The sequence below is a fragment of the Sus scrofa genome, chromosome 1 (genome assembly GCF_054392235.1).
Source record: "Sus scrofa isolate SSC_HxYL_T2T_F1_AM1 chromosome 1, Sscrofa_HxYL_maternal_Yorkshire_Landrace_v2.0, whole genome shotgun sequence".
In the NCBI taxonomy this organism is placed as follows: domain Eukaryota; kingdom Metazoa; phylum Chordata; class Mammalia; order Artiodactyla; family Suidae; genus Sus; species Sus scrofa.
This window is the reverse complement of record NC_139383.1, coordinates 141,393,627-141,418,001: the sequence shown is the minus strand read 5'-3', so window position 1 is coordinate 141,418,001 and position 24,375 is coordinate 141,393,627. Positions and strand designations below refer to the sequence as shown.

The window sequence follows — 24,375 nt, the reverse complement described above, 5'->3', positions numbered from 1 at the left end:
CACGTCAGTGCCAGATCCTTAACCCACTGAGCAAGGCCAGGGATTGAACCTGCAACCTCATGGTTCCTAGTCGGATTTGCCAACCACTGAGCCATGACGGGAACTCCAAAGCTGGCTGATTCTTGTACCATACTGTGAGGTAGGCAAAGTTGACTTTTTCCACTCATTTTATAGGATAGTATTGATTGAAGAGTTTAAGGGATTTGGCTGAAATCACTCAGATAATAAGAGGTAGAAAAGAACAGATACTTTCTGACTCTTTCCCACTCTGCTGTGCTGCTTCTTCATGTTTCTTTTTTAAGCAAATAAATCAAAATAGTATTTAAGGACTTATTCTATTAAACGTACACTATGTATCAGACACCATGCCCAATCCTTTTATATATAGATTAAAATAATAAAAAGAGACCTCCTAAGAGATGATTCAATTATTATCCTTATTTTACGGATGAGGCTTTAAGAGAATAGGAAATTGTTCAAGATGGCACAGCTATTAAATGCCAGAAGTGAGCTGCACATCTAGGCAACCTTGATCTAGGATCCTCACATTTATGTCACAAACAATCCTGCTTAGTTTACATTTACTGATGACATATAGTCATGTATTCCTGTGTAAGAGTGGGAAGAGAAGATGTCACAGAAGTTAATTATCTAAACCTTCAAGAAATTCTCTATTTCTTAAGACATGAATAACACAAAGTAATGAAGTATATACATACTATAGAAATCAGCCTAAATGGAAACTGGTGTTTTGAAAAATCATACAATTATGCTAGTAAGAAGTGAGAAAAACTGCAAGCTAGGAAACTATTAAGTGAGCATATAAAACTACTAGTCATGTAGGTTACAGTTTTGTCCTAAAACACTGCTAATTAACTAGTTTACTTTTTTTTTTTTTTGAGGTTTTTAGAGAAGTCTCAAGTTTACAACAAAACTAAAAGGAAAATACAGATTCCCTCTATACCCCTGCCCCCACACACATATAACTTTCCTCATTATCAACATCATTCACCAGAATGGTCCTGTGTTTTGTTTGTTTTTTTAATCAAGGATGAAATTATATCAATACATTATACTTATCCAAGGTCCACTTCCCAAAGACCCAAAGTTGAGAGTTCCATCTTAATTTTATATATTCTATGGTTTGGACAAATATATAATGACATATAGCCATCATTATAATGTCACACACAGTATTTTCATGGCCCTAAAAAAAAATCCTATGTGCTTTGTCTATTCATCTCCCCCATCATCACACCTGATAACCAACCACACATCTTTTTGCTATCTTCATAGTTTTGCCTTTTCTAGAATGTCATGGAGTTGGACTCATAAAATATGAAGCCTGTCAGTTCATTTCTAAATAACCAATTCCTCTGGTCTTAGAAAGGAAGATGAGCAGATGGGAGTTAGAATGAGAAAAGTGCAACAGTGTAAGCAGTTCTTTGCCCTCAGCAGGAAGCCCTTTCTTGTCACTTCAGCAAAGCTATATATATTTTTACTAACTTGTAAACCAGGTACCCTCATGCTCTACTCATTTACCATCCAAGAACACCTTTCAAATCTTTTAACAACACACTATCTTGCCTAATATTTCAGTTCTTTCCATAGATCAAAGAAGTATAAATGAAGAATTAGTATTTAATAGGTCTCTTCCCTAGCTTCCCCTTCAGTAATCTGAACAAACTGTGTGACCAAATTGTGTGAACGATATCGAGAGGAAGATCACAGAGTCTACGAGCCTGTCCACAGTGGGGAATGGAGACCACTCTGACCCTCTATCTCAATAATTAACTGAGATTACTTCCCTTCTTCCTTTTAAAAGTTTCATGGCCACACAGAATCTTCAGATGTGGTTTCTGGGGAACACAGAGTCCTCCATCCCCCCAGATTGCCCACATTCTGATTAAAGTCACCTTTCCTTTCTACTCACGTTTGTGATGTAATTGATTTCTAAGCATTGAGCAGGGGCACACTTCTTCAATAACAATAGGTAAGAAAATTTTGTATCAAGTATAAAGTGAAATGACATAGACTTTCCTGGGTTAGAAAGAGAACTGCAGAGGCCAATAGACAAATGACAAATCATAGCCTGGAAAAACCACTCTAGAAACATCACCAGTTGACTTTCACTTTTGGCCAGAAGAGGGTAATGGGTACTGAACTCACTCATTCAGTTTTCAGGTGTTGGATCAGAGGCTTTAGAATAGACAGATTCTTGAGAGAAGGGCAACATATTATTTAAGTCCCTACTACTCCCTGGTTTTCTGATTCAAGGTACACACTGATCCCACGTCAGAGAAGCGGCACTTAAGATGATAATCTCACTGAGCTGGAGAAGAGGTTGAATTTTGAGACTGCTGAAGTAGCTAGCATTTGCAAAGCAGAGTGCCAATGAGGGGGCTGTCAGAAGTCTCTTTGAGGGCTAACCATGGCTCTTTGGTTAAGAGCTATAGGATGTGCATGTGCAAGATGAGCCCTACAAGTAGCCTGCCATGCAGCTATGAGCAGAACAGAGATGTTGGTAACTACAGAGATGTCTGTTTTTAGGCACAGATAAGAGCGGAGAAACCTCAGTGAGCACATGAAGCACACATCTGAGGCCCCAGCTAGTCCATGCCTCAGAGGTAAGGAACTCTGCTCTAGATTTGGGTCCATACCCAAGGACAAAGATAAAAAAACCCAAAGAGATCCTTCCTAACAAAGAATAAAACCAAGACTGATAATAAGAAATAAGACTGATAATAAGAAAACCAAGAAATTTAGCTGCCCATAGAAACAAAATATAAAACTATGTCAAGGAAAGCAACATAATACAGACTTCCTGTAAAATATCATCTACAAAGTTCAGTATAGAATCACGCATGCAAAAAAAAAAAAAAAAAGGCACATAACCACACAACAATTAAAACAGTGAAGGGAAACAGATCCTGGAAGGGTCAAGGACTTAAAAACTATCATAAATATATCCAAGAACTTAAAGGAAAAAATGAACAACCTGTTTGAAAAGACAGTGAATATCAGAAGAGAAGGGCAAACTGGGGAAAAAAGGAAATTCTAAGACTAAAAAGTAAAATTTCTGAAATGAAATGAAAAGGTAACTATATGGGCTCAAAATCTGATTAAACACTGAAGGGCAAAAGGTTAGTATAGTTGAAGATATATCAACAGACATTGTCTACTCTTAATAACAGAAAAATTAAGTCTGAAAAAAGTGAACAGATGTTCAGTGACAGAAAAACACTAAGTAATCTAATAGAGCTGAAACTAGAGTCCTGTTTATAGAGAGGAAAAAGATGAGAAAGAGAGAGAGTCAGAGATAGAAAGGGAAGGGAATATAAAAATTTCTCAAATCTGACAAAAAAAATAATAATAATAACTTACATGTCCAAAAACTCAGTGAAATATAAGAAAGAAAAAGAAATTCACACTTAGCACATTATGAACAAACTGATGAAATACTAAAATTAAGACAAATTTCTAAAGCAGAGAAGAATGACACATTTTATAAAATCATTCAGATTACAGCTAATTCATATCAGAAACAATAAAATCCAGGAAACAATGACATAACATCTTTAAAGTGCCAAAAGAAAAAAGCTTTTAACCCCAAATTCTACATAGAGCAAAAATTTCCCATGAACAAAAGAGGAATAAAGAGATTTCCAGATAATTGAAAACAGCAAGAATTCTTCACCAGCAAATCTGCACTACAAATCTACACAAACCTGAATCATTCTTTTGGATGAAAAATAAATTACTCTATTTGGAAATTCAAATTTACAGGAAGGTAAAAAAAAAACACAGAAATTATAAGTCTAAATGACTTTTTTCTTCCATTAATTTCTCTTAAAAATGTGTTACCTAAAGCAAAAATAATGACATTACATTTGGACTTTACAATGTATTTAGAAGCAAAATATATGATAACGGTATCCCAAACAATATAAGATGGAATTATACTGTTATAAGTTTCTTGCATTTATTTCAAGTGTTACAACATTTACTCTAAGTAGAAAGTAATAAGAATGGATAGTTTGAATCCTAGAATAACCATATATATAATATATGTGTATATATATACATGCACACCCATACACACATGTATATATAGTTATAACTTTTAAAAAATCAATAGAGGAGATAGAATGGAATACAGAGACATATTTGATTAAACCAAAATTAAAAGGAAAGGAAGAAAAGAAGAACAACAAAAACATATGGGACAAATAGAAAATAAATATCAATATAATAGACTTAAACACAACCTCATTATAATTACATTAAATGAAAATAAACACTACAGTTACAAGGCAGAAATTTTAAATTGCACTTAAAAACCAGGCCTCAACATAGCCTGTTTACAAGAGCTTAATTTTTCATATAAATTTTTCATATAGGTTGAAAGCAGTAGGGTGAAAAAGGTTATACCATACAAAAAACAAGCAAAAGAAAAATGGTGTAGTTATACTAATATCCAGACAATCAGTATTGCCATGAGCAAAGCAGGTAATTTCCAGATAAGCAGCACTGCCATGGATGAAGAAGAGAGAAATTTAGTAATGATAGTAGAGCCTATTATCAAGAAAACATAATAATATTAAATATTTATGAATCTATTAACAGAGCTTCAAAATAAATGAAGCAAAAACAAACACAACTAAAAGGATAATTAGATAAATTTGCAATTATATTTGGATATTTTACTTTTTGTATTTATTTATTTATTTTTTGGCCACATCCATGGCACATGAAAGTTCCCAGGCCAGGGATTGAATCCAATCAGCAGCTGCAACCTACACCCCCACAGCTGTGGCAACACTGAATTCTTAACCTATTGCACCAGGCTGGGGATCAAATGTGCACCACTGCAGAGACAGTACTGGATCCCTAACCATAAACCTGTTGCACCGCAGCAGGAATTTCCTATTTGGACATTCTACACTTACTTAATGATTGATAGAACAAGTCAGTCAGTAAGGATCCAATTGTTTATAATATTCTCAATCCTCTTGATCCAATTGTTTATAATATTCTCAATCCTCTTGATCTAACTGACATTTATAAAATGTTGCGCTCAACGAGGCAGAATACTATTTTTTCAAAAGCAAATGTAACATTTACCAAGATAAAAAAAAACATACTGCTGCTCCATAAAAATATTATGTTCAATAAATTTCAAATAACTGAAATCTTGCTGTGTATGTTCAATAATCACAATTTAAATAAATTAGAAATTGATATCAACAATATTATTATTGAATCTCCTAATATTCAGATATTAAATAACACATTCCTACATTTCACATTTCCATAGGCCAAAGAAGAAACCACAAAACACAAATTAGAAAGTATTTCAAACTGAATATTAGTGAAAATGCACTATATAAGAATTTGTGTGATGGAGTCAAAGTTTAGAGGGAAGTTTATGGCTTTTAAAAACTTACATTACAAAAGTAGAAATTTTTTGACTTTTTTAAGGGGGGTTTTTTTAGGGCCACACCCACAGCATATGAAGTTCTCAGGCTAGGGGTCGAATCAAAGCTGAAGCTGCCAGCCTAGACCATAGCCACCACAACACTAGATCCATGACTGTGACCTACACCATAGCTCAAGGCAACCCTGGATCCTTAACCCACCAAGCAAGGCCAGGGATCAAACTCACATCCTTATGGATACTAGTCGTGTTCCTTACCACTGAGCCATGATGGGAACTCTGAAAGATTTTTAATTAGTGATCTGAGTTCCTACATTAAGAAGTTAGATAAAGGAGGGCATATTCAGTCAAAAGAAGTAAATAGTAAAAATAAGAAAAGATATTAATGAAATTGAAATAAGGAATAGAGATAATTAAAAAACACTGGCTCCTTAAAAATAGTAATACAATTGATAAACATTTAGCAAGGCTGATGAAGGAAAAAGAAGAAAAACACACGTACACCTTACCAATACCAGAAATGAAAGAATATCCTACCACAGATTCTGCCTACACCAAAAAAGAAATAAAGGAATATTATGAACAACTTTATAGAAATAAGTTGGAAGACAGACCAAATCGATAAATTCCTTGGAAAACTACAACTTACTCAAGCAGACAAAAGAAACAGAAAATATAAACAGCTCCATTAAAGAATGTGAATGTTTCTAAAAAAACTTTCCACAGTGAAAGCAGTTATCAGATACCACTTGGTAAGTAAGCCCCACAGGATTATTCTGAATAGGTGGGGTGAATGGATTTCTCAGACTCTGAGAGGATTAGAATAAGCTGTAGTACCTGGAAGGCTGGGTGCTCCGAGTATCTTCTGCTCTCCCAGGGATAACCACTCTTCATCCCCTCCACCTTTCTCTTGGCCCCACAGCATCTGACTCATCTCTTACATCAATGGGCACTATTGTCCTCTTGCTCCTCATTGGTTTCAGACCATGGGAAGCGCTGGTAGAAGGAAAAGAGAGGGAATTTATTCTACTTGCTCCCTTCCTGAGCGCCAAGGCAGGCAGGCTGCATCTCTTGAACAGGGAACACAATTCTCATCAGCTGGTCCTCTCCACACAGCTCTCTCTGCCCTCAGGTTCTAGAAATCTCTGGCCCCCCTCATCCCTTCAGGCTGAGGATTAGTACCAGTACCACCCACCATTACTAGCTCCAAGTTTCTAAATTATTCCTTGTCATTCTATGACATGCTACCCAAACCTTTGTAAATAGTCTCTTTATTCAGTTCTCTTTGCATTACCTATTTTCAGCATACCATATGCTTCTTTATAGAATCCTAATTGATACAGATGAAAGGAATTAAGACTTAAAGTCATGAATAATTTCTAATATATTTGGGGGTTGCCTTCATGAAGAAATATTCAATAATAAACAATTATAATACATTTCACATCAGAGGCAAGAGATCAGAAGAGTGAGAGCAGAGGAGAATGTCAAGGGTTAGCTTGGAAGACAGTATACTGCAGAGTAAGACTTCTCAAGGCTGCCTTGATTTTCATCATCCCTTCTGTTTCTGTGGAAAGGGTGCTTTGGGTGAAAAAATGCCGTGTCTCTGGTCATTGGTATCTATGGTACCCATAAGTTTTTAATAAGCTTCCTGTTGAAAAATGACCTTTCAAACATCTACTCTTTATCAAACATAGGATTCCATTGGATATTTTTTTTTTCTCATAGGTCTTTTGAACAGTCTAGGACACTACCTGTATGTATAGAAAACTTTATATTAATTTAAGAAGTTAGAAAAAACAAAAACAGTAAAATCCCAAGAAAAGCAGAATAATGAAGACAAAAGCAGAAATCTATGAATGGAATGGAAAAACAGGAACAAATAGAATTGGAAAAGCAAATCCAAGGCAGTTCTTTGAAACACATATATGAATAATAAAGCTAACATGCTTCATCAAGAAAAAAAGAGAATATAAATACATGAAAGTAAAATTGTGAAGAAGACCATAATCAAAGACATGGGGAATTATAAGGGATTACTCTAACTCTATTTTCATAAATAAAAGATGGTGAAAGAAAGAGATTTTAGAAAATAAAACAATTTATCAAAAAAGATCCCAGAATAGGTAGAAAACCTGAATCAATAACCCACAGATAAATTTCAAGAAGATAGTGAAGAAGCTGGTAGGGAAAAAAAAAAAAAAAAAATCTATCCAAATTAGGGTAAGGCTCTTTGACTAATACCTTCAACAAGATAATTTATTTACTACCTCTAACAAAATGTAATTATAAGCTATTATTTAACCAGAAAAAAAGAAAGGCAATTGGAAACTCTAGAAGAAAGGGAAAAAAACAAAACAAAACAAAAAATCCTTACTTGAAGGTCATGCTGATAAAGAAGTGAGAGAAAAGAACTCTTCTTGATGCTGAAGCTTGAAAAATTCTTTCATGTGGCACTGGTTAAAAAAACATATTATTATAGTACCAAATATATAGTGTTTATTGGCTCAGTTTTGAATAGTAGTTTTATCATTAAAACATTACTAACTATGTTTATTGGCTTTCCATTTTTAGGACCAATCTAAAAGAAAGTGTGGAACTTCTAGGTGTAAAACAGGAGCTCAAAAGAATAAAGGATACTAGACTGATGAATGTATAAGGGTGTTAATTTTTTCTCCCCACATAATGGGTTTTAAAGGATAATATCTAATATAAATGACTTAAATAAAAGTAAATGTTGATAAATTTAATAAAATAATTAACTGAAATTAACTAATAACAGAATATATACATATTTAAATGAACAAGAGAGATGAAGCTGTGGGGAGGAAAAAGGCATGTAAATGAGCTAAATTCTTAGACTTTTATAGCTGGATCTCGCTTTTTTATTAAAAGTGGATAAATTATGGAATGGAGATAAATACTTTTTTTTTTTTTTTTGCTTTTTGGGGCCACACCCATGACATGTGGAAGTTCCCAGACTAGTGGTTGAATCAGAGCTAACAGCTGCCAGCCTACACCACAGCCACAGCAATGCAGGATCTTGGCCACGTCTGCGACCTATATCACAGCTCATGGGCAATGCCGGATCCCGGACCCACTGAGTGAGGCCAGGGAGGGAACACTTATCCTCATGGATCCTAGTCAGGTTCGTTAACCACTGAGCCATGAAAAGAACTCCTAAATACTTATTTTCTTACAATTATATTTCAAGGTAGTAACTTTCAGAGAAAGAACAGGTGTAGAGCTAGTACAAATGAAATATAGTTTTATTATACTTGCTTCTACAAATTTTCATTTTACTTTCATATAAATATTACTATTAAAATATTAAAATAGTTTGAAAATAACTATTACTAAACATAAAAGTTAAGTTTAAAAATCAATGAGAAAACATAGAAACTATCCAAAAGAAAGATAGTTGTAAGAATATGACAAGCAAATATCATGGCAGACCACAAATGGCTAATAACCCATGGAAATCTGCTTAATAGCACTCGTAATTAAAGAAATGCAAACATTACCTGCATACCTATGTGACAAAGATTTTAAAAATACGTGTTGGTTGACAAATACAAAATTATAAGTTGGCAATATAAAATTACATTGGCAAGCCTTCAGAAAAGTAGGAATTCTCATTATCAATACAAGTTTTGGGGGGACAGTGTCGTTTAAACTTTAATATGCTTATTATCCAGAAAGTCTATGATTTTAGGAATGCTATCCAAATTAATGTGCAAGGAAGTTTACTGTGGTGTTATTTTTAAATGGAAAGAAACAAAAAAGTAAAAAAACAATCACAATAGGGATAAATTAAATCTCGGTGGTCTTCAACAGGGGACAGGTTCAGTAACTTTCAGTACATTCATGCACAGTATATTACACCGGCACTAAAAATAATACGGAGACTCACAATGTGCTAGCACAGGAGTTCCCATTGTGGCACGGTGGAAACAAATCTGACCAGCATCCATGAGGATGCAGGTTTGATCCCTGGCCTTCCTCAGTGGGTTAAGGATCTGGCATTTCCGTGAGCTGTGGTGTAGGTCACAGATGCGGCTCAGATCTGGTGTTACTGTGGCTGTGGCGTGGGTGGGCAGCTACAGCTTTGATTAGACTCCTAGCCTAGGATTCTCCATATGCCTTGGTGCAGCCCTAAAAAAACAAAAACAAACAAACAAACAAACAAACAAAAAGAATGTGCTAGCACATCCACAAAACATTGGTAACAGAAATTTTTTTCCAGAAACGTTTGTATATTGTGATTCTATTACCGAATTCTGGAATACAGTAAATATGGAGAGAAAATAGATTGGGAGAACACCTTGCAATTTATCAATAAGGCCATCTGTACAAAAGAAGTTAGTTTTTAATTTTCCTTTATATGATTCTCTTTTTTATTTCCTCCCAATGGCCAATCATTCCATTATTGTATTTTTTTAAGTTAAAAAAAAAATCTTAAGTGAAGAGCTGTGAAATACAAAATTAAGCCCAATTAAGTCTTACTGATATTGTTTGACAGCCCTGATTCTCCCCAGCACCTGCAGAATGACTGGCAAAGAGCAAGTATTCATGCAATACTCTCTGATTAGATGATAAATGAATATATGAAGGATTAAAACCTGATATATGTGTTCATTTTTCTGTCATATTAAAGCCATTTTACTCTTACTAAATTTCAGAAAAGCCAATTCTTAAAATATCATAGAACACATCCTATTTATCCATATTTATATTTTAAAGAAAGTGTAGGTCTAGAATAAAGCTTTGGTGTGTATTATTTTTTAATTTTTTCCACTCTTGGGTTCTCTTATTAACAAACCCATTTTTAGGTGTATACTCAGAACCCCTGGGAAATAGGGTCAAGATTAAAAGAAAGCCCTTAGGAAATGTTTTGAGAGAGGAGTATAGGAGACAGAATAGCATTCAAGACAAATTACTCATTTCCATTTTAGAAGTAGGTAAAGACAGAAAATATGTGGCTAGAAACACATTCCACCTCTTCAGTCATCATTGTCTTTTGCATCATTGTCTGTAATTCAATAAATGGAAACAAACAATATAAAATTGTCCTGGCTCTAGTGTCTTCCAAAATCAGGAAGCAACAAGTCTGACTGTGACATCAAGCTCCAGAGGAAGCCAGCTCGTTTCTTGTTTTCTTTTTTCTGACACATGACTATGATGATTAACTCTATGTCCCCCATTCTCCCCTGGGCACTAGACTTTGGTCCTTCCTCACCTATAAACAGAATCAGGATGTGTCCTGATGGGTGGCCAAAACATCCAGCCTTGAGTAAGTCATACTCCACAAAACACATAGACTTCAACCTTGGGAAGAAGCCACAAAGGAAGGCGATGGGAGTCAGTTGGGGACTCTGACATCCACTGACTTACAAAAAAAAAAAACTCCCAGCAAACGCCAAAAGGCACATGCAACTCGGGGGTGGGGAGAGAAAGTAAGAAGACACTCATGAAAGACATTCATCTTCTACATCATAAACAACTTCAGGAAAACATTACCAAGTGCCAAGTGAGGGAAAGGGGAAAAAAAAACGTAACAGGAATGAAATCTTTAGTGCAATAGAAGACCTCTTCAACTATTCTTGTTACACAACATGGGGGGTAGGGTGGGAAGCAACTATGGTAAAGGAAGCATCTGAAGAGGGATGATAAGGCAGACATGCATTTGAAGAGGTATTCCAAAGACCTTTTTGTGCCTCTGTCTTTTTCTCCAAAGGTGAGCATCATTGTTTCTATTTCAAATGGAAATCATATTGATTATAATTTTTTTCCCAGCTACTGGCCAGGCCACTTGGTTAAAAGAGAAGTGGGTAATTATATTAACAGACATTGTGGCTCTATCTACCTTTAAAAAAATGATACTTCTAAAAAGGAGAAAAATTATTGTCATCCTGGAAAATGGTTCTAGGAGAAAAAGAAGAGAAATGACAAGGGCACATGCCCATGACTTTTTTCCAGAGGCAAGGTGATGTCCCATTTATGTTAGAGAACGCAGTAGCTATATTATAATAAAAGCCAAAATTTCAATCAAAAAAGGGTAATCTTTGACAGTAGAAACTGATCTGATGGACTTTTCCTAACGTGATAGAAGTGACTGTATGGTCTGGTGCCATATTGAGCATAAGGTAAACTCCTCTAAATATCTGAAAATCAGTCATCAGCATTGTTTAAGTTACAGTTCATCTGGTAATTGACATGCTACTGAGATAACTGCTATCATAAAGATTACTCATTACTACATTATACTATATAATATATACTATATTATAATATATAATAAGTATATTACTTATTACTGTAAGTTAGAAATATGATTGCTGGAAAAGATATCTGTCCAACTAACCCACTTCACCAGTAAGGAAGTCAGATGACACGGGGCAAGAGAGAGACCAGAATAATGATCGTCCAAGCCAGCCCAGTGTTTTCCATTACACCACCTTAGTGAATTATCAGTGCTGCAAAACTGAGCCTCTCATATTCTATCATATCCAGGGGTCTACTTTTAAATCTAGGTTTATCTTTCCTACGCCAACGGGTATATATGGCTGGAAAATAGTCTAATATACTTATTCCCGTTTTTCTCTCTCTGAATTTTTCCATTTCCCCTAGTCAAATCAAGAAAGGGTCTGTGTTTCAATGCCTCAGGGAGAAATAGGACTGAGCAGAAATAAAACAGCATAAAAAATTTCCTGAATTATCTCTTCGAAGTCTAAGATCATTAAGCAGGAGAGAGTGGAATGAAAAAAAAGCATGGAGGCTCTAAAACGAACAAACAAACAAACAAAAATAGATGAGACAAAGGAATTTTGTTTTAAACTAAAGAAACAAACTCCCCGTGTTGGGAGCAGGTCTTTAGGACTTGGGCCTACTTCCTGGCAATATTCCAGAAGGGACTTCCAGCTGCCTCCAGGGGGATGAGTCAATGGCCACTGGGATTTCCTGGCCTGAGGAACATTCTTGTGGGCTGAGTGTGGCAAGGAGAAGCAAAGAGCCCTGGAGCTGGAGGGTCAAGGTGATAGGGAGAATATTCAAAGTGGCAGTAAAATGAGCACAGATGACTCCGCTCCAACTGGCCTGATGGCCTGAGGCTTTGTATTGATGATTCTGGGACACCAACATGACCCAGTGGGAGAGGAAGCTATGACTCTCTCCTTGACCAAACCTGAGTCAGGCTCCTGTGAGCCTTCTCAACTAGGTCTCAACCTGGGCCTGTAAAAGCTGTAGATGTTGAGCACAAAAAGTTTCATCCACACACCTCTACATCCCCACATACACACAGGGAGACTCAAGCACCAGGAGTTTTTAACAAATCAAGGTTTGAGGATTTGTATCAGTGAAGGTGGGCTTTGGACTTCTCTAGAGCCACATTTCTGTGCCTGTAAAGACTTGATTTGCAAGACAAATACAGTTGTTTTTAATGCCTCAAAAAATTGGGTTGCAACCTGAATGACAAGCCATCCAACTACTTTATCCTCAATGTGCTTCTCTATATCAAGGAGATCTGCAACTAAGATAGAAATCCAAACATTTCTGTGTTCTAGATTTAGAGCTGTGTTTCTTGGGAATGTTTTGGTAAATTCTTCTGCTGTGGTTCCAGAATGTTTTTCGTTCCTTCTGGGTACAGAGTTTCATTTTAGCTTTGGGGAGGAGGCCTCAAACAGTTCCTATCAGGCTCCAGTGTCAGCTTCCAATGTGGCCAACTTCTGACCATAGAGCTAGTTTAAAAACAATCTTTTGTATATCCTGTCAGGTTTCAGCTGGAACAAATAGTAAATATTCCTGGCAATATCGAACAACCTCATGGACACAGAAGAGGTCACCATAAAATGATGTAAAGGATACTACCCTCTTCAGACCCAGAGCCACTCCCAAAGATAACCTAAAGAAAGACATAGACAATTCCCCTGAGAGCTGGCAAAAGTCGGCAGGACCCTAGCCAGAAATGCATAGGAACCCATGCTTCTGTCCACCCATATCTTTGGGGCCCCCCACTTGCCAGCTACCAAGCCAAGTTCTCAGAACACAAAATAAGAGACACTGGAAAGCAATAGTGATCCCTGGGAGAGGAAGATTCAATAACTCTTGTTTTTTTTCCTTCTGATCTGAATCTGGAATGGAAGGGACAATGTGAAATTTTACCTTCTCTTATCCAGGCACCACAAAGATGTAGGAGAGCTGACTTTGCTAAAAATTCTTACTTTTGGCCAGGTTCCTCTAGTTTTCCCAGGATGCCATCTGTAGGCTCTGGAGTGAATGGGCTGTCCCAGTGGGTCTCATCCTAGTCACCAGAAACCATAGAGGAGGAAAAATAATCTTCCTTCTACTCTTTATAGCGACTGACTGACTGAGACCACTTTGCCACTAGGGCACCACTTTGGGTAAGTTTTTCCAAGATGGCTAAGAGAACTGTAATTCAGGATCACCTTTAGTTAACCTACTTGTTTAGCCTCAAAACAAAATTGTATTCATCTGAGCTCTCACAGTGGACCCAGCTTAGTTTAATAAGTCAGATCCAATCTGACTCCAGACCCAGTCCAGTTTCAAGGTTGGACCCAGTCTGATGCAAGCCAGTTTTTGGCCCCAGTCCAATAAAGAAATGCTCAAACAAAGTCTGCAGGTTCATAATGCAAAAGCTGCAGAGCTAGGATCCCGGATCCAAGAGGGACTTACCCAGGACCACCAGAAGCAGCAAGAAAGCAAAGAGGTCAAGGGGCTCACAGGCACATAAGCCTGGTTGCTTTTGCTCCTGGGGGGGCATTCGGGGTCTCCTTTGGCTCCCTCTTCTCACAACAGAACTTCTAATAGAGAAACCAAAGCATATTACAAATTTGAAAAGTTTATTGAAGCAAAAATCCATTCAAATTAGGTGCTGCCAAACTGGAAGTGCTTCGGCACACTCCTACAATCAGATGTTATGTTTAAGTCTCTAATCCACTTTGAGTTACTTAATTTTTGTGAGTGGTCTAAGATTCATTTTTCTGCATATAGCTGTCCAGGTTTTTCTCCAATATCATTTGTTGAAGAAACTTATTCTTCTCATTCTGTAGATTAAAAACAGAAGCCATAAAGAAAATAAGTTATGTATTTTCCATAAGAAATCCATGTTTTTCTTACTAAACCACACAGACATAAGCTCTGTACACACATATGCCTTCCATTCCCAAGATCTCTAGATATGGTCTTTCAGGGGACTCCTGGGAATGCACCTAATAACTGGTTCTTCCATGATTCTTCCACCATTGAAGATGATGTTTTTAGGAGAGAAAAGCAAAGGATAGGAAGGTAGAGATGGAGCAGGAATTTTAAACATGGAGTATAAAGTAAAGAGCTAGAGTGAGAGAAACAGATTCTTCCATCATAAAATCAGTTCTTAAACACACAGCTAGTATACAGGTCTTGTCTCCCGTTGGATTTGTGAGGATAAATGTCACATACTTGGACATATTATTGGAGTGGTCACAGATGTCCTAATAAACGTAGATTAGGCCTGAAAATTTAACAGGCCCATGCCTTGGCAAAAGAATGTCGAGATGGGACAGTCATCATGAGACAAGTTGCAATCTTCCATGGTTGGCCATATTTGTCATTTTTTTCTCCAAAAAAAATATAATCCAATTAGTTTTACCTAAGTATCCTTATTTATATTTTAATAACATGTTTTACATGGTTATCTGCTTATTTGTCATATAGACAGAGATAATTTACTTCCTCAGTTAATCTACATTCCTTAAAAGGCCACATGTACTATTATAATATTAGTCATCATTTACAAATACAATTCACTGATTTAACATAAAACAAGATGAGTTCATCATTGAAAGAAACTTGTTCAGAATTCACCCTTTTACTTTTTTTCATTTCATTTTATTCTGGTAACTATTTTCTTATTGTGGCAAAATAGACATCACGTAAAATTTACCACTTTAGCCATTTTTAAGTGTACAGTTCAATGGCATTAAGTACACTCATATTGTTGTGCAACCATCACCACCATCCATTTCTAGAACTTTCATTTTCCAAAACATAAAATCTGCACCCATTAAACACTAATTTTCAATTTTCCCCTGCCCACAGCCCCTGGGAACCTCCATTCTATTTTCTGCCTCTATGGATCTGACTACTCTAGGATCTTCAAAGAAGTAGAAACACACAATATTTGTCTTTTTGTGTCTGGTTTATATCACTTAGCAAGTTTCATCCATGTTGTAGCATGTGCCAGAATTTCACTCCTTTTTAAAGCTGAATAAAACTCTATTATATGTATATAGAATTTGTTTACAAATTTGCTTACATTTCTTACCTATGTCATATGTACTTCTTTGTCCATTTCTGTGTACATGGATATTTTGTTGTTTCCATCTTTTTATTGTAAATAATACTGCTATGAACATGAAAATATCTGAGTCCTAAATTCAGTTCTTTTGAGTTTATACTCAGAAGTGGAATTGCTGAGATCAAATGGTTACTCTGTATTTAACTTTTTGAGAAATCACCATACTCTGCCACAGGAGCTCTACCATTTAATATTCCTACCAGCAATGCATGAACAATTTCTAATCTCTCACATCCTTATCAACACATACTGTTTTGTTTTGTTTGTGAATAACCATCCTAATGGATGTGAACTGGTATTTCACTGAGATTTTTATTTGCATGTAATTAGTGATTTGTGATATTGGAGGGCATTCTCTCATTACGTTAAAGACGTCCTGGACTTAAAATCTAGCTCCACCACTTACCTCTTCTGTGACAATAAACAGGTCATTAATCCTCTCTAAGCCTGTTTCCTCATCTGAAAAATGGAGAAAATAATTAACTGCTTCACTAAGCCTTTGTGAGGACCACACTGTATAATTCATACACAAAGCTAGGGTAATACTGAAACATTAATGGTTCATGAAGAGGTAGAATTTATTGTTTATGTTGTTGTTCTTGCCATTGCAATGACTAGCTTATTATTACCATTATTACAAGTCTTTTTAAGCAAAAGTATATACACCTCTCCAATGATCTTTCTGTGAAATCCTTCAGGAAAACCATTGGCTTCCTGAAAGCTAAAGCACAGCTCTATATATATATATATATTGTCTTTTTAGGGCTACAGCTGCAGCCTATGGAAGTTCCCACACTAGAGATCAAATCAGGGCTGCAGCTGCCAGCCTACACCACAGCAGCAGCAACTCCAGATCCAAGCCATGTCTGCGACCTACACCACAGCTCACGTCAATGCTGGATCACTTAAGCAAGGCCATGGGATTGAACCCGTGTCCTCATGGATACTGGTCAGGTTCATTACCACTGAGCCACAGTGGGAACTCCTACACATTTTTAATACCACATAAATTCCAGACTTTTGAGCCTAGAAATTTCCCTAGATGGTGAGAATATTAAATAATTATGAACAAAGCTAGTCTCATAATAGTTCTTTTAAACACCTACAAATTTACCAAGAAATAAACTGCCTTTAAGAACTAAAAAGCTCAAATGAAATGTTTCCTGTCCCTGAGTAGAACCAGGTGTAGAGAAACAGAAGCTGGGTTCAATGTGGAGTAGATTGTGCATATCTGCTTCCATCTTTGGATCATGAGGCAATTGGGTATATTCATGATAGAAACTCTTCTTTCTCCAGCCAAAACCAAGTTAGTAAATGCAAGTGCCTGAAACCACAATCTGGACACAGCCTGTGACACAATCTGGACATAGCCAGGGCTGAGATCAGACTTGGACAAGGCCCTTCTCTCCCTCAAAAAATGTCTGTGCTGGTCAGAAGAGCTAATGGGAAGATCACCACCACACTCCCCAGTCTTCCCTGGGATCCTCAAGACCAGAAGGACCAAGTGGGTCCCTGGTCACTTTGTTTTAGGGAGCCAAAGAGGGGACCTCCTAGCCCCTTCATAGAAGCCATACAAAATGGATGGCAAAATGAACAAACAAAAGTGACAAAATAGCAGAAACAGAAGACAAAATAACATCCCTCCAAGCCTAAGTGGGGGATAACCAAAAGCTCATTTGAAGCTTTCACACACAGAGACGTGTGTTTTTCCTCTTGAAAATGAATCTCTACGTGTCTATTTGATTTTTATTTGGATTGCAAAGTCTTGTATCTTTTCCATTTTCTGGAGGCAGGTATACGGGGTCCTATTTGAAATTGAAGCTATATTTATCTGAATGCCATTTGTATGCAACAGACCACAGGGGAGTGTCACACCTATTGCCCTTGCCAGCAAAACAGTTTTCCAAATATAATGTAAAAACTTTTCAGTATAAAATTCCCAGTGATTCAAACAATAGTTTAAATTGGTTAAATTAATTTCAGACAGTATGCAAAATCTCAAGGTGAATTACTTATAGTTCCTGTGATCTCCAGCCCTGAAAGAGAAGGACAGGAGAGGACTCCAAGCAAAGAGTAAAGAGGTAAAGTTTCTTGCTCCATTAAGACGCAGGCATTTGTAATTCTGTTGAGCTCTTACACCACATATCAAATTTCCCTGAAACCGGATGGTCAAGAAGGAAGTAGGAAGAACTAACATTTACTGAGCTGCTGCCATGCATTAGCCCAAGCAAACTTGATGGCAATTATTACATAACTCAGAGGAGATGAAAAATCAGAGAGATAAAGTCAGTTATTCAAAATCAGTTTATAAGCCTGGGTCTTTCTCCCTCTAAATCTGGTGTATATTATATTATACCTAAATGTCTTATTGTAGCTTCTGTTTCTGAAGAGTATAGGTAGAAAGGTCTATTTATCTCAGCTCTCTTGGGTAAGATAGCACCCTACTAAATATATGACCTCATTCATTAGGCACCAGGAGGTCTGCCAGGGCAGCTGGAACAGGGAGAGTGAAGACAAGGGTATTTCCTTGATCATACTAAAACCTGCTCAACAGGACATCTCAAAGTAGAAAAAAACATCCTGATTTCTACAAAGTAGTCAAATGACGGCATAAGGTAAAGGCAAACATTTGGGTTGGCATCAGCCATTAATATAATTCCTGATAGAAAAGACCATCGGAGAGTTGGAAAAACTACTTTTGTAATCACTTATACAGTGAGAGATGGCAAAAATGAGTGATGTGTAGCCAGTTGTATTTTTGCATACCTTGTCTCTCTCTCTCCTTTTTTTTTTTTTTTTTTTTTTGGCCTTTTTAGGGCTGAACCCATGGCATATGGAAGTTCCCAGACTAGGGGTTAAATTGGAGCTGCAGCTGCCGACCTACACCACAGCCACAGCAATGCCAGATCCGAGCCACATCTCTGACCTACGCTGCAGCCCATGGCAACACCAGATCCTTAACCTTAACCCAGTGAGCAAGGCCAGGGATTGAACCCACATCCTCATGGATACCAGCTGGGTTCATTACTACTGAGCCGCAAGGGGAAGTCTTCTTGTCTCTCTTTATGCCCATATGGATCCGTTGCTCTTTTGCTTGGCATTAGCCTAAATCCTCTGTCTTCCCCTTAACTCCTAGGAATCAAGTGTGGGTTAATAGAGGAGGGATCCTCCAAAAGGTACCTGGGGTTTCCCCACAATTATCTTTGACTCCACATGTTGCAACTCACTGAAAGCACAGAAGACTCCACAGGATGCAGAAGGATCCTTCCACACTTTCCCAGGGCTCAAAGACACCTTAATAAGAAATGGCTCAATTTATACATTTTCATACAGTGTTCTTTCTACAAAGGGATCTTATTCAGGAGAACTTTTCATCTGTCACCATATTGGTTTAATAAGATGGACAAGAATGGCTATTACCCTGATTTTATAAAGGAAGAATTCAAGAAACAGCAGTAATAATGATTGTGGCATTTTTTTTAAAGCTCTTTCTAGGTTGTGAATTCTAGGCACTATAATTATTTGCATTCAGCCCTTACCTAAGGTTGTCTCAGATGCCTGTGGTTTGGACACCAAGTAGGGATATCTTCCATTAAATTTAATTCACATCTAAAGCCTTTCAGACTTTAGATTAATAATAAAATGTGAGGCTTAGCCCTATGATTAAGGCTCCTTTTATTCCCAGGGGAGGTTTTTGAGGGAGGGTCCAGTCAAAAGCATTCCTGTCTAGGATGTTCATGCTAAAACTTGGAGTGGGACAAGAAATGAAATCCCAAGCTTCTTTGTTTGTCTCTACGTCCCTTTCTCTTGGCTCATCATAGTTGTCATCTATCTCCCCCAATTTTTTCATGGACAGCACCAGGAAAATCGATTCTCCCTGGCCCTATAATAATGTTGTTACCTCTTGCATTTGCTCCAGGAAGAATTTCCTACACTTCCCAGATAAAGTGACCCTCCTCTGTACCCTAACACCAGCGTGAATATATTTCCATTTGTCATTTGTTGAACTACTGTGTATTAGTGTGTCTTAAAATGTAAGCTTTTCATAATATAAAAAATATGCATTATGGGCTTCATAACTTTGATGATATAACATCTTTTATTATTTGAAGGTTTAGTTAAGTGTCTTTTTACTCTCAGCTCATTAAAGTTAAAAAAAAAATGTTCTGTCCTTGGTTGATGATAAATATGTAACCAACCTGCTATCAGAAAGGCATAAAATCTGAGTTGTTCTGACCACCTTATTAGTGTTCCATTGCTGAGTGAGTGACAAATTACCACAGACTTAGCAGCTTGAAACAATACCTAATTACTATCTGATAGTTCTATAGGTCAGAATTCCAGGTGAGTTCAGCTGTTTCCTTTGCTCAAAGTTTCACACTAAGGTATGAGCCAGTTGCAGTTCTCATCTGGTTCTCAAGCTCCTCTTCTACTCATTGGCTGTGGATAGAATTCATTTCCTTCTTTTCCTTTCCATATGGCTCCTCCACCAGCAAGCCAATGATGGTGGGCTGGGTCCCCTTCTCATATTTCAAATCTCTCTGACTTCCACTCCCAGCCAGAGAAAACTCTCTGCTTTTGAAGGGCTCACGTAATTCTCCACCAGGACAATCTCTCTTTCACCATTTAATTTAAGGGAGTAACATCAGGGGACAGGGGCATGACAGTTATCATTAAAATTCTGCCTACCACAATCATGATTGTGCTACTTTTCATCAACTATATTTTTTCATCTTTCTGTCTATAGCAAGGATATGATTTTCTATGAGGGATAGTTGGAATTAAGAAATGCAACCTGCGATCCTGAAGCAGAGAATCACTCCTGTGGCCCTGACTTCAGAGGAAGTTATGTGCTACACAAATGAGCAAACCAGCCATCCCTATGGGTCCAGTAATAATAAAGGCAACCTTGATTTCAGAAGCAGGAGATGCCGATGATTCCATTAAAATATTTCATTGCCCCAAAAGAGTAGGGCTGTGACCACCGGTTGGAAATTCAGCCATCCTGCTATTAGACCACAGTTATATCCCGCAAGCTAGAGTTTCTGAGCTAAGTATGATTAAATTCCTTCCTGATTATAATTGGGTTAGACATCAGCTATCTCCTATAGTTTTCGTTTATTGTTACAAAAGCACACCAACTATAATCATTGTAATACTACTTTGTTTTCTAACTTGTATATTTATGCTTATGAGTTAACAAAATCTCTAACAAAGCAGCTCCATATAATTTTATTGGGTTCTCACATGACACTGTTTGGAATAAAGAAGATGGACCAACGCAGCCCCAGAAGTTGTTTTTATGAACTGTGTTTACAGACAATAAAAAGGGACTTGAAGATCATAGGAGGAAAAGGAAAAGGCACCTCTGAAACTGTTGCTATCATTGAGGAGAGTAATCTCTTTTCAGTAAGTCCCTGGAAGGACAGAACACCAAGTCATTTCCTTTTTTATCTTTTTGCCCCTACAAATAATGCCTAATATTGTAATTTGAACATGGTAGGTGCTCCAGAAATATTTGTTGAATAACAAATGGGGTAATGTTCACTGTGAAATTTCCTTAAGAAATATTTTAATAATGAAGAGTTGAAACTAATTTTAATGCTCAAAAATTGAGATTAATTTTTAAAAACTTCAGTCTTTGAAATCATACTCAGAAAGAACATAATATATAGTGAAATAAAAATTGTGAAATGAATTATAGCTGACAAAGGTAGTTTACTAAATAGTGCAAAATATTTCATTAATTACAGGATATTAAAAGAACATATTATTTTGGTTATTTTGGGGGGTCAGATGAAAGGCTGTTTCTATTTTCATTCTTGGGATTTCAGGGGGTAATTTCTGAATTTTATTCCTTCGTAACCAAACTTGGAAAAAAAGGTACTGAAAATGAAAATGAATCACGTTTAAATTGCAAACTGGAACCTTCAACAGAGCATAGTTGATTCTTTGCCACGGACACCAAGTCATTTCCTTCTTTTCAGTGGCATTCCTATCACTACCCTGCATTTTTCCCAACTGAGATGACACAATGGAAAAGACATCAAACCCTGAGCCATAGGAAAATGGAATGTCAGTCTGAGCATCTGCAGATGAAGAATTAAGTCGTGGAGCAGGACCAGTGTAAGAATCTAAGCTTAGGTCATTTGCTAATCAGTTAACGTACTTTAAAAAAATTGTACACATAGTAATCTCTCTCTGTTCCTCAGCCTCTATGAAGGAGAAGGGACTTTGAGCAAATGTCCTTTTTTTTTTAATTTATTTAATCTTTTTGCGCCTTGATTTTGCCAACTTCACTATGGTCACAAGGCCAGTTAACTTCAAGAATCCAGCTGGAAGACTCCAACAATATTTAGCTACTAAGTTGAGTTTTTAGGGCTGCCTGATTACTATGAATCTTTTCTCTCTACCTGTCCCCTCCTTCCCCCTGCCCTCACTCAGGAAATAGCCAGGTCACCCCACAGTTAGCTGACCTACTCTCCCTCTCTAAGAGTAAACTTGCCTATGATGCCAGTAAACTTTATCCCTGAGTTTGAGCAAATGTCATTTAAATAGAGAAAAGAGGAAGATCAATTACCCCAAATTACTTCAGATTAGATCTTAGTCAGAACCCCTCCCCAGAGTGAAATTAGCTTCCCATTGGATTCAGGGTCAAGGTTGGAACCCACAGTCCAGGGATGACAGGCTCTCAGCAAAGACTGAAAAGCATCATTAACATCAAGCAGCCCTTCTTTGTCTTTTTCCCCTTCATCCTTCTTTGAACTCCTGGTTTTGCTTATGTTTCTCTGAAATCCTTAGAAAAATTCCTTTTAAAATAAGTGGGCATCTGACTCATTGGCCTACTTCCTCTGTTTTCCACCCAAGTGGTAAACAATGGGCTCTTTTCAAATGCGTTCTGCCTGTAAGCTGGGAACCTGCGTGCAGACAAGCTCATTGGTTGCAGGGCAGACTGCCAGATTCATGCTCTCTTCTGCTCACCTTCTGGGCTCTGCTTCTCAGTAATAAGGGCCACTTGACAAAATGCAAAACATTCTCATGGTCCTATGATAGAAGTTCACTGTCTCCTTCTCCCCTAGGCCCCCAGTGGAAACCACCCTAAATTCTCATGTCAGTGCCTTTGAGAACAGCCTTTCAAAAGATAACAGAAACAATGACAGGAGGTATCAGGTCCTAGTCATGTGATTTTTTCCATAAGGACTACCATGTTTTATTTATAATCATTTTAAATACTGTGTCCTCACTCTCCTCCTAGGTTTTTTAGTATGTAGATAGTGCTTGCTAGGGACGTGACAAGTTATGGAAAAACATAAGCCTAGTTTAAGACTTTGGGAACACAGCAAGTGGTGGTTGAATAGAGCAGTAGAATCAGACTGTAGAAAAGAGGAATAGGACAAAGCTTCGAGTTAAAAGGGAACTCATAGGACAAGAAAAACTGAATCCAAATGACAGAGCATAGCCAAAGAATATGAAAACATCAATTTGAAAAGATACATGCACTCCTATGTTCACCATGGCATTATTTACTATAGCCAAGATATGGAAACAATCTAAATGCCCATCAACAGAAGTGTGGACAAAAGGCAAGTGGTGTGTATGTATGTCTGTCTATCTGTGTGTATGTGCATATATATATATATAGTGAGAGAGAGAGAGACAGGGAGAGAGAAAGATAAAGAGAGGTAAAATGGACTACTACTCAGCCATAAGAATGAAATCTTAGCATTTGTGGCAATATGAATGGACCTTGAGGGTGTTGTGCCAAGTGAAATAATATATTTTATAGAAAATAGCTACATTTTCCAAAACCAAAACTACATTGTTTTATATTTTTGCAAGTTTCTTTATTGTCTGACTCAAAAGAAGACTAATTTTCATATCCACTTCTACAATCAATCTGTTCTACATTCAGTCTGTTGTGATATCATATGTCCTATAGGATCTGGAAAACACTGTCCACTTGTAAGAGAATAAGAATGAAAATGGCTATTTACTTCTTAGTGTTATTATGAAAATAAGCTTGACTCCTGAACCCTCTCTTTAGAGCTTTGGCAGGGACCTACAGGGATCCTGGTCTCTGCTTTGAGAAAACTCCATACTGTTTTCCATAGTGACTTTACCAACTCACATTCCCACCAGAATTGTAATATATTAAAAATATATAACGTGACTTTAATATACATATACATTACATTATGAAAGGATTCTAACAAATGAGTTAACACATCCATCACCTCAGTTACCTTGTTTTTTTGTGTTTTTTTGGTGATAACATTTGAATTGTACTCTCTTAGCAAATTTCAATCACATAATACAGTATTATCAACAAATTGACTATAATCACCATGTTATGCACTAGATCCTCAGACCTTATTAATCTTTTAATAAGGTTGTAACCTTTTATCAACCTCTCCCCCATCATCAGCCTCAGACAACCACACATTTTTATACACTGAGTGTGATTTTTTTTTAAGGTTCCTGGTATAAGTGATACCATGGAGTATTTGTTGTTCTCTTTCTGGCTTATCTCACTTAGCATAATGCCTTCCAGGTTCATCCCTGTTGTCACAAATGGCAGGATTTC

The 24,375-nt window shown here is 37.0% G+C and overlaps 1 protein-coding gene across 1 annotated transcript in view; it reads right to left on the bottom strand.

Annotated features, from left to right (window-relative positions):
- RASGRP1 (RAS guanyl releasing protein 1) overlaps nucleotides 1-24,375 on the bottom strand; it is a 977,163-nt gene that overhangs the window by 675,161 nt on the left and 277,627 nt on the right. The window contains exons 3-4 of the mRNA XM_084973917.1: nucleotides 7,815-7,893; nucleotides 6,275-6,433 (exon numbers count right to left, since the gene is read on the bottom strand). The gene's annotated coding sequence lies outside the window, so the exon portion shown is untranslated. The remainder of the gene's footprint in view (nucleotides 1-6,274; nucleotides 6,434-7,814; nucleotides 7,894-24,375) is intronic.